Source organism: Lonchura striata, chromosome 6 (assembly GCF_050655825.1).
Source record: "Lonchura striata isolate lonStrDom1 chromosome 6, ASM5065582v1, whole genome shotgun sequence".
In the NCBI taxonomy this organism is placed as follows: domain Eukaryota; kingdom Metazoa; phylum Chordata; class Aves; order Passeriformes; family Estrildidae; genus Lonchura; species Lonchura striata.
The window spans coordinates 23,966,899-23,977,845 of record NC_140708.1 but is presented as its reverse complement, the minus strand read 5'-3'; positions in this window follow the sequence as shown (position 1 = coordinate 23,977,845).

Here is a 10,947-nt window from a genome sequence, read left to right as displayed (position 1 = left end):
TGCTCTCAAGTTGTCCCAAGAGTCTTTCAGTCAAAACAAATATATAGCCTTGAGACTAGCAAAGGCAAAATGAAAAAAACAAAAACAAAACTCCCAAGATCTAGAAGCTGAAGCCAGAGAATTTCAAACTGAAAACAGATTTTTAGGTGTGGAATTGATTAGCCTTTGGAACACATTCCCCAAGAGAGGGGGAAGGAAAGCCCTGATCCTTCCTATGCCTTCCTAGCAGGGCTGAAGGCCATACATACCTTGCTGGGCTCTCAGGGGACATGGGGTGAAGATCTCTTGCCCCTGTTACCAGTAGGGTCAGACAGGACGAGCTGAAGATCCCTCTGGCCTCAGGCATCTGTATGCAGAAAGCCCCAGTTCCAGGGGAGCATTCCTCAGCCTGTGTTATTAATAACACCTGCATATCATCAGCCATCCCAGCTCCTTGGACCAGGGGTGAGGATGACTCCAGCTGTTACACAGGAGACAGATTTGGGGAAAGAGGCTTCTATTTCTGGTCATGAAGGTTGCCCTCCAGCGGCAGGGGAAGAGGCATGGCAGTGAGGAAAGTCTGCAGCCCTGTCCTGGGTCCATGCATCCACCAACTTTGGGAGGGGAGGTTTGCTCACACAGGTGCCCTCTGGATCACACTGCTTACACTGGTGATCTTTCTTGTAGGAATTCCATGAGTTTCTGTCTTTGTCCTTTCTGCCTCTTGCCCTTATTTGTCCTTCGTTCTTTCCTCTGGCTCTCTTGGGGACCTTCTCTTTCCTCTCAAACCCAGTTTTCCTAGCTGAATGGTAAAACCTTGGTGATTTAAAGCCATTGTCAGCACCTTCCTCCTGCTTTCTCATCACTGCAATTCACATCTCTCATGTGCTCCCTGGCTAGGGCCAGCCATCCATTTCCAGTCTCTGAAAGAGGTGGAAGGACATTTCCATTCTTTGCAGCCACTGTATCAGAGCAGGATCCAGGGTCCTCCAGGATCCTTTTGGAGAGGAGCTGGATGACTGCTGCTGCAGAACTGTTTGTCTTTTATGCTCTTGGGCTCATTCCCAGCTGTGAAGTCCAATCTGTCTTCCCTGCCTGCACCAGCACACCCTTTGGCTCATCAGCACATCCTTAGCTCACATGGCTCCCAGGTCCTGCTTCCACAGCCAGCCATTCCCCACAGTAGCTGCCAAAGAAAAATGGTGACCTGTGACTGCTGCCAAGGAAAATGACCTGTGACTGCTGCTTTCACACTGCCAGCACACTGAGAGCCAAACCTGGGCACACCAGCTTTGTGAGCTGCAGAACCAGCGTGCTGCCTTAGGCTTTCAGCAGACCCAAGTCAGACCACCATGGCTGGAACAGAGGTGAAGTCTAGCCCAGTCTGCTGAGAGGTGGAAGAGCACAACTTAAGAACAGAAGGACAGAGGTTTAAAATGCTGCTGTAACTCACTGAAATCTCTAAAATATGTGTGATTCTTCCACCCCAAAGATCCACAATCAATTCCAGCTGCCTAGTGTGCTGTGTGATTTATTGCCGTGCCTGCAAGATTTTGGCTGTGGTGAAACATGTTTGTATGTTGCCTATAAAACAGCAAATCTGAAGAAAGGACTTTCTGGATATGGTTCAGAGTGTGTAACAAAACCCAGATCGCCAAATCCTTCCACACAGTACCACAGCAACACAAACAGTCAATACAAGTTTAATATCTAGCACACTCTATCTATTTTGCCTCAGAGCACCAGAGAGAGAGACTTAAAACACTGCAGACTGTACTATTCCTACACAAAGGGTAGAGTACTTAAAGAAGTAAATGCCAAGCCCTGTTATATAGCCTAGTGCATCTTTTGTAAATTAAAGCCTTTCCACAGAGCAGAGCACTAGCAAAATAGTTCAGCACAAAATATGTGGAAAAGGGAAAAAAAGAGAGGAAATAGGTCTTTCTTTCAAAAAATAAATACTATGGATGCAAATAGAAATCCAACTGTCTATGCCTGATCTACAGCCACAAAAGCAGTGGGATGACTACCATTCATACAAGTGTCCATATTCAAAATCAAGGTCCTTGTAGCAGCTTTCAGTGATTTTGCAGCCTGGTTGTTCCAATGATTCTCCTACTGGCATTATTGCCTGTTAAGCAGTCTACCCCAACCCAGTTACTGAGGGATTGGTACCATTCTCCCCACCCCCTGAGACCTCCAGAGCAGACATCTGGTCTTGCTAAGAATGGGGGAGGGAGATTCCAAGGGCATTTCCAGAATATATGTGTTGTACAAGCCTGCAAATTCCTACTCTTCCATCTCCCAGTCTGATTTTCTTTCAGTCCATCATTATTTTAATTCAGACAAGGCCCTATTATGCAGGAGTTGCACAAATAGAGAAGGATAAAGACAGTCCCTACCTGATAGATTTCATGGTCGAAGATCTGCTCTGCCAGGCTCTTAATCAAGCATACATGCTGCAAAAGATGCAAGGCTCTATCACTTCGTTGGGTGTTGGAGAAGAATCACACCAGATGTGGGATGGCTTGTCAGGCCAGTAAAGAACTACAGATCATCTAATTTCACATTCCACTCTTTCAATGTATGCAAGATTTGGTTAACAGGAAGTTTTTTAGTTCCTTAGAGGAGTATTGTAAAAAGATACTGGAGAAGTGACAAGGAGAAACAAAGCTTCCCAGTCCTTCAGTGACTCAGATAAAGCCCGGAGAGGGATGCTCTGCAGGCAGGAGATGAGTCGGTCTGAGCTGTGCGGCTCACTCTGCACAGTCCCCACGTGCCTTGTTCCCGTGTGTGTCTTAGCAGTGCTCACCCCGGTATCACTGCTTTGGGCACCCAGCCATCCTGGCTCCTCCCTCCTCTCCCCTCTCTTGCCCTCCCTCCTTCCTCATTTCTAACTACTTTAAGATTTCTCTTTCCTGCTGCCATGTTATTTGTTGCTGACTTTGGACATTCTTTATGGCCTTTCATCAGGCTTCCCATTGCTCACACGCCCTGCATTGGTTTGGCCTGCTCTACCTTTTGTCTGTGCAAAAACAAAAGCTTTATCTGTTGCCCAGAGACCATGGTGACTTCAGGGCTTTCCCAGTGCCAGCACCTAATTGCAAACAAATGGAAGGCCCCTGCTACATCGCCAGCAATGCTGGGTCTTGGGTGGGAGGGCCTGATTCTGCTCACTCTGCACTGTGGGACTGGTGAAAGGCTCATGATTTACAGTTGTGTATCTCACATTGCCATCTGGCCTTCAGCAATCTAGCTGGCTTGGCAGAGAAGGCATAAAAGCCACACAATGCTCGTGACATGAATATCTCTCATGTCTGGTTTTCCTTAATGTCAATGTGTAAAGGGGAGTTGACTGCAATGAACAACCTGTATACTCAGGAAATCCTCACAGAGCACAAAAGTAAATGGCACAACATTTCCACTCCATTTCCACCTCTCTTTGAAACCCTCAAAGGGATCATCCCTCCATGGTGATCACTGCCAGAGAGAGGCACAAGGAGAGGGGCACCTGGACATGTGTGGCTCCCATGCTGTGGACAGGCATGTGCTGCCCAGTGCCCAGAGCTGCTTCAGAACTAGATTTTCATCCAGAAGGAAGAGGGAGAGATTCCCAACACTCTCACATTTGTTAGCATTCCAAAGCAGGACAGAAAAAGTCTGAATATCATGTTTGCTAGTGGAATGGACAGCTTGGAAAGGATTCTCTCAGGAAATGACAAAGTGATTTGCTCTGCTCAAATCGACAGAGTTGGCTTTGCCTACAGGTCACAGTGACTGATAGGAGTTGGAGTTCCAGCAATCCACCCAGCCCTGGCTTCCCCAGGCTGGCCTACATCTCCTATACTGCACTTCTTCATGGCCCATCTATGACTTATTGGAACATGTCAGCCAAAGGTGTTTCAAGGGGTTTATAGTTTCTTTATAGCACCAAGCTCATGAAAGATACTGAGAGCATGAAGCAGAGTCTGGGAGTAGGTAAATTTAATCTGATATCTTTATATTATGATTTGATGCCCAACAGAGAGTATACAAATTTCTGCAAACTTTCATTAAAAAACTTCAATTTAATGAAAATTATTTTTAATTGGATGAATGCTTCAGTAGAAAATTCTCAATCACTTCTAAATTTTCTGAAAAGTTATCAATTATCTGCTGTTTATTGTTTTGTTTGTACTCTTCAGCATATTTGACTCAGCTGGGGAATCATTCTCTGGTATTGGTCAGCAGATAAACAATGCCAAAACTTGCCAGCATAATTTCTTCCTTTTGCTCTTAAATGCCTCCTTTCCCTTGGCGGGCTTCCCAATTTTCATGTGAATTATACATTTCACATGAAATCACTCCTGGGGCCTGACCCACTCCTCCACCTGTGCCCCACAGCACCTGCAGGGGCTTTTTTGGGGGTCTGCACAGGCTCACCCCAAGCAGCAATCCCACCACCCCGTGGGAGAGCAGGTAGCAGAGAGAGTAAAGGAAGGATTGTTCTTGCCTGCTGTCTCACAAACAGATCTGGATACAATTTTTTGTGTGTCAAGCTGATTTTCTTGGAATCCAAACATTCAATGGGAACATGGCCATGTTGGTTAAACTTCAGTGGGAAAGTCCAAGTGCTCTGAGGTAACTTTTTCATTTTCTCTCAATAATTCTCAATTGTTTCATTTTCATAATATTGAAACCTGTAGTTCTGATGAGGTAGAATTTCTTGTTTTGACTTCACTATTTCAAATATGATCTAATAATATAACAGAGCAATGCAACATCAAAAGTAGATGTTTTTTATCTTTTAGAAATGAAACATATTCCCAAATCAAATATTTTTTGTGGAAATAGTCTTCCTACAATAAGCTAGGATAACTGTCTTCCCCTGAGTCAATTAGTAATGGAAACAAATGGCAAAATATCAGCAGTACTCAGGAAAAAATATTTCTTTTTTGATCACTTCTAGCAGCCATGGTTTGGGAGAGAGGAACTTCAGAGGAACAGAAGTCCAGTTTTTCCCTGCAGCCATAGCAAAGCTCTGAGGGACCCCTGCAGTGCTGCTGGAATCTGTCCCTAGCAGCAGGGAGCCTTAGTGGTTAGAAGGTGAAGGTATGAGAGTGCCCCAAAGGATGCTCTGGCAACATCAGTGCCTGGAAACCATGGAAAGTAATATGTGCAGCAGCCAACCTGGATGAGTCTTTCATGTACATTCCCCTTCAGGGGTTGTTATGGGTTTGAATTAGGCTGAAGTTATGAATCCATAAATGTGGTATTTTTTGTCATTATGTCTGTTTTTTATTAAACTTCTGCAGCCTTTTTTTCTCATTGCCTCCTCCCTCCAGAACCCCCTTTTCTCTCGTGTGCCTCTTTCTCACCATTTTGTCAAGGCTGTACACTGCCTTGACAGCATCAGAAAAAAAGGTAGGAGAGTCAGGAGAATAGGGGAAGGATGAGATGTTCTTCTACCATCACAATATTTGGGGTTTCAATGGTGAGTGAATGGAAAGAGTGGAGAGATTTAACAAGAGGAAAAAGGCAAAACCTAAGATTAAAAATCTTGTCCATCTAAGAGATAAGGAAGAACATCTACAGGCAAAAAATAGTGGCGATGTCTTCAGATTTCCAGTGGGGAAGGAGCCCATGTTCAGATGGCACTGTACATCCATGGCCTCTAGTCCTTACTGGTCTGTGCAGTCAGGACCCAGACAGCACAGGAGGTGTTCTGTGCAGATGGGCATGTGGGTCACCTGTGGTGGGGTTTTTCCCATTTCATTGCATGCTGAATAAATAGTTTTCAATGCAATTTCATTCCAAACTGAAAAATGTATATTCTTTTATTTTACCTGTCTCCTGAATTGGCTGTATCTGTGAAACTGCTTTGAAAGTACTATATCTGTATAAGAAATCTTATACAGGATCTAATTCTTGGGGTTTTCTAACACAGAGAGTTTATCTAGTTTATCTCTAGTGTTTTGTCATCTTACATACCAGGCTCTATAAAGGCAAAATCAGATCCAAGTGTCTGCTAATCTTTTTGTCCATCTAGAAAAAAAAAAAGGCTTAAAAAAAAGGCCTAAATAGTTTCAGGTATGTGGATTTAATGACATGGAAAACAAAGCTTGTGGATTTATTTTGGATTATACTCTATAACCAAGACTAGAACTTTGCCAAGTATCCTCCCCCTGGACTTTTCATCACTTTGTTTAACTTGTTACTTAGGACTTGTGGATCCTAACTCTTTGAACACTTGCCTTCAGAGGAATTAAATTAGATTATTAGTAGCTTTCATCCTGCAGTCCCAGTTGTTCAGACTTTGGCAAATGTCCTTCCACAGAGGAGCAACCTTTGTGACCCTGCAGGGTAAAATGCAGAGAAGGCTGATGAGACAAAACCCACATTAATTCACTACGATGAGTAACTAAACAAAACATCAAAAATGAGAGGTTTGGTGTTTCTGAATCCCAGAGATGTGCCTTATCTCCAGGGTGGGTGGGTGTCATCACCCTTCTCCACAGCACTGGGAGCAGTGCTCAGCACTGAATCATTCTCAGCAGATTGTGCAGCAAAATATCCCAGAGCGTGGATGATTCTGAGGGAGGAGGTTGTGTGGCTTTGGTGTTTGTTTTTTTCTGCTGGTTTGTTTGTTTGTTTGTTTTGGATCTTTGTTTATTTATAAGGGAGGGTTTTGCTATAGAAAAGAAGCATTTCTAGGTAGGTGTTGGTGGGCTGCAGTTAGGGAAGACTTTCACTTCAGAGAGGATGGGATTTGCTTAGGTGGGTGCCAAAAACCAACTTGGATGTGTAAGAACAGTTTGCCCCCACCCTGCTTCTTTCAGGGGCTGCCTCTTCAGCAGACTGTCAGACCAGGTCCTAAATATCTTTCTGCATTGTTTCATTATTTCTAATTAATCTTAGTTGCTCTGCTCACACCAGTTCCCTATGGAAGATGGGACCTGCTTTTCTAATACATTGTCCAAACTTGCATAAGCAATTAATTTTAAATAATTGTTTGAGGAAGTAATTTAGGAAAACTCCTACAGAAATGAAGTGCTGGGTGATTCCTTCAGTGACCAGCATTCCACAGTGCTGCAGGGCAGTGGAAATCTGTGCTCCCTCAGAGATGTCTTCTCCTGGAAGCTGTCCCAGAAGCAGCATCCAGGGCTGTCTGGCAAAGGTTTCTTCTAATACTTCACAGTTCTGCAGGCATAATCACCAAAGGCCCCTTTGGTAGAGTCCAAACCACTCTGCTTCAGACAGGTCAGTTTGCAGGCATGATCCAAGTGACATCTCCCATGGCAGACTTACCTAGCAGCTCCTTCTGCACCTCCCCTGCCACCGGAGGTGATGCTTGCACACCTGGGATGCTGCAGGAGAGGCAGTCAGCTCAGATGGTTGGAAGGCAAGGTGAGCTGATGAGACTCCTTGCTTTGCTAGTCTGATGCCTCAGGTTTTAGCTTTTATGTTTTTCAGATTCTGTACTGCTTTAGTGTCTAGTTCTGCACTTCATATTAGGGGATGGTGAGCTCTCTTCACAGAGTAGGTAGACAATTCCTTCTCTAGATGGGGACCAAGGACAAATTATCCAAATTTCAGGCCCAAGAGCATAAGTAACAGTGGACTGAAGAAATAAAAACAAGAAGGATAGGACTTCATAACCTAAAGCTACAATTGGACAATTAACTCCAACATGTAAATGAATCAGAACTTATAAAAGTGGATGACCTTGTGACCGATTGTGCATTTTGTGACCATTTTGGGTTCATCTTATGTGTAGCCCTGGCTGGGCTCTTGTGCTGCTCAAAGTGTATCCATTGAGGTCTTTTAATAAATACCTACTTTATTCTTTAACTTCGTCTAGCCTCTGTTCTAAGTCAGCCTTCACAAGGCATCAAGTCGTCACACAGATATTAAGCTCTTAAAATCTCCTTTATGTATTTCCAGTGGGCTGGAACACCACCTCTCATTCTCTTTGAATAAATACCCAAATGCTCATGTTATAAAGAGGCTGTTAAGTACAATATGAGACAGGAACTAACACAGCACAAACCATCAGCTGGGGACAGCCCATTTCCTATTCACTGAAATCCAGGGGATATTTACTATGGCTTTTCTTCCCCCTGCTGAAAGGCAGATGATTGGGTTCTAGGGACAGAAATGGAGACCAGCCCTTCTCTCTGTTTTCACACGTGCAAGTGTCCCTTCAGGGTGCCTGAACTAAACTCTGCAGAGCAAAGGACACAGCAGCCCAATGAGAGCAGCATTGTAGACAGGAAAAACAGACTTGGAGCCAATGTTCAGGTGCTGGTGGTTCTCCCTGGTAATGCCCAGGTCTCTGTTCCCATTTTAGCACAGACCCAGGTGTCTCAGTTTCTTGCAACAAGCATCTCCCTCCAAACACCCAAGCTGGGATGAAGAGACACCCCGAGCTCTCCTTCTGTCTCTCGTTCTGCACAGTCACAGCCCATGCAGCAGTGAGACCGTGGCAGCCCTGGCACAGGCAGAGCAGGGGCAGCAGTCTGCAGGTGCTGCACCACGAGTGGGAGATGGTGAGACAGGGTGGGGAGAGCAAGGAGCTGAGCAGGCTGCAAGCAGCACAAGAACTGATTTTTTGTTTGGCACGTTGGTTTTCAAGTCACTCTGTAGCTTCAGTTCAGTTTGTTCTTAGCCAACTACTATGAACATTAAGAAAACAAACCAAATGAAGAAGCAATTAAGAGTTTATTGCTCTGAAATTTGCATATATATATATATAAAAATTTTAGCAGGGTCACTGAACAAGTCGACACTTACTGCCCATTCAGTTGTAAAGAAACAGGAAACTATAATTAATTCACTTCAGTTATAATTTCACTTTTCTAAGTTAAATATGTGTATAAAAGTCATAAGGGTATTGATACATACATAAATGTGCTTGTATCTGTACATTTGTATGTATACATGACATATAATCCATTTTACATGTGTATAAAGATGTGTGTAAAAGGCAGCCAGCAACCTAACAGGCCAATAAAATCACACCCCAGGTGTTCCAGCTAGAAAGCATAGGGAATTTTATTAAATCTGTTATTGAACTTGGCATGTAAATCACCCCTTACACGGTGCTACCCATAATATTAATGAAGAAACAGCACTGCAAAGAATTTGAGATAGTTTAGTCCTTGTAAGGGACACATGAGAGGTATATGAGCCCTTCCAGTGGGTGCACAGGGGACACTACAGACACCCAGGCAGAGCTATGCTAGAGGTCTGCTGGAAATTTAAGGGTTTTCTCATTGGAAAATTGAAGCTATGTGAAGCTCAAAGGCTTTTCAGGAAACAGATTTTGGCAGCATCTTCCCTTTGGAAAAAGTGAAGTGAAATGATTTGCTTGGAATTGTCAGTCGTGTCTCACTCATGCCAGTCATTCAGTGCTTCACACAGTTTTCTTTCTTGAGAGACATTTCATCAAGGCTGTGGCCTGAAATTACACTGCAGACTCAGATGGGGAGACTACCAGGCACTGGATTCAGCATAGCAGGACTGGGGAACTGCAAAAAGCCACCAGGTTTTGCTGAAGAACAGGCAGAGAGCATCATGTCAGCCAACAGCAAACAGCTCCCCATTGCTGAAAAGGGCTCCATAATTGATTTCTCACTCTCCTTCACTGTTTTTCCTCACAGTAATCCATGAAACTGTAGAAAATACCAGAGTTGCCTGAAGGGGACTGCATTTCTCAGTTAGGCTCTAGTTGATAAGGCATTTGAAGAATCATGTTATGCACATTTTTTTTAAAAGCTCACTTAACTTAGAAGTAAACAGATGATGTAGGAGACCATTTTTTCACAAATCCATATGCACAACTGCTAGCAAATGGACTAATTATGCTCTGAGATAGTTTACATTTGTATAAGGAGCAAGCACAATCTACTAGCAGAATCCTGTGTGGGCAGAGAACTACTGAGTTACTACAACATTTTGGCTAAGCTTCACTCAGCTGTTATTTCTCAGGTTAATCTAATCATCCTCATGAAGTTCACACAGAAGAATCAGATTCAGGCACAACCTAGTACAGCCAGGCCAAATAGATGTTCTCAGACTATATTCTATTTCCAGTTCTGGTCTGCCCTGCACATGTGCTAAACAACAATCCTCCTCAGCTTTTTCTACCATTCCTTTCTCCTTTCTCTATTGCAGGTTTGACAAAATTGCTGTAAAGGCCCTTAATGCCCCTGACATTGCCCTTCCATTCTGCACTGCAGACTGGCATACAGAGAAAGGAAGAGAGGAGCTGTAGAGAGAGTTACAGCATGTGACAGCCACTTGCAAACCTGCTCTTGAGCAGATGCTGCAGCAGGGCTGGGGCGTGAGGTGTGACTGCCAGGGCTCTGCTGTGTCACTCCCAGCCACTGGGTGGAATTTCTTCTCCTCTGGGGTAAGTATGCATTGGCAATAGCCACTCCACATCTGTCCCTCGCTGCTTCAGGCTGTCAGTTGTCCTTTTTGCAATTAACACTACCAAAGCACAGGGGATGGAAATTATCCCCATGTTTGGCTGGATCCAAGTTTCAGATGAAAAAAAAAAAAACAAAGCAAATTTCAAAAGTACTTTAGCACTTCAGGTTGCCATTTTAAAATTAAAATACTTTCCTTTTTCCTTCTAAAGAAGTATTTTTCCTTATTTACCTTGGCTAAAAGGTAATTTAAATGGTAAGATAATTTGAGAAAAAAAAAAAGATTCTGTGATGATTATAATTTTTATTTTTATACTGTTCTATTACAGTTCAGTTCAATCCAAATCAATTATCTCATTCCTTCCCTAAGTTTCCCAAATCAACTGCCAAAGCCTCAGTCTCTTTCCAGTTACTTTCCATCCATACTCTCAGTCAATATCCTCTTCCTGTTCTCACCACTTACTGTTTATTGAGACTGGATCACTTTGCTCCTCCTGTGATCTATGTATCCCTTCACCACCAACCTCCTCAGTTTCCTCAAATGATTGTTCCTGAG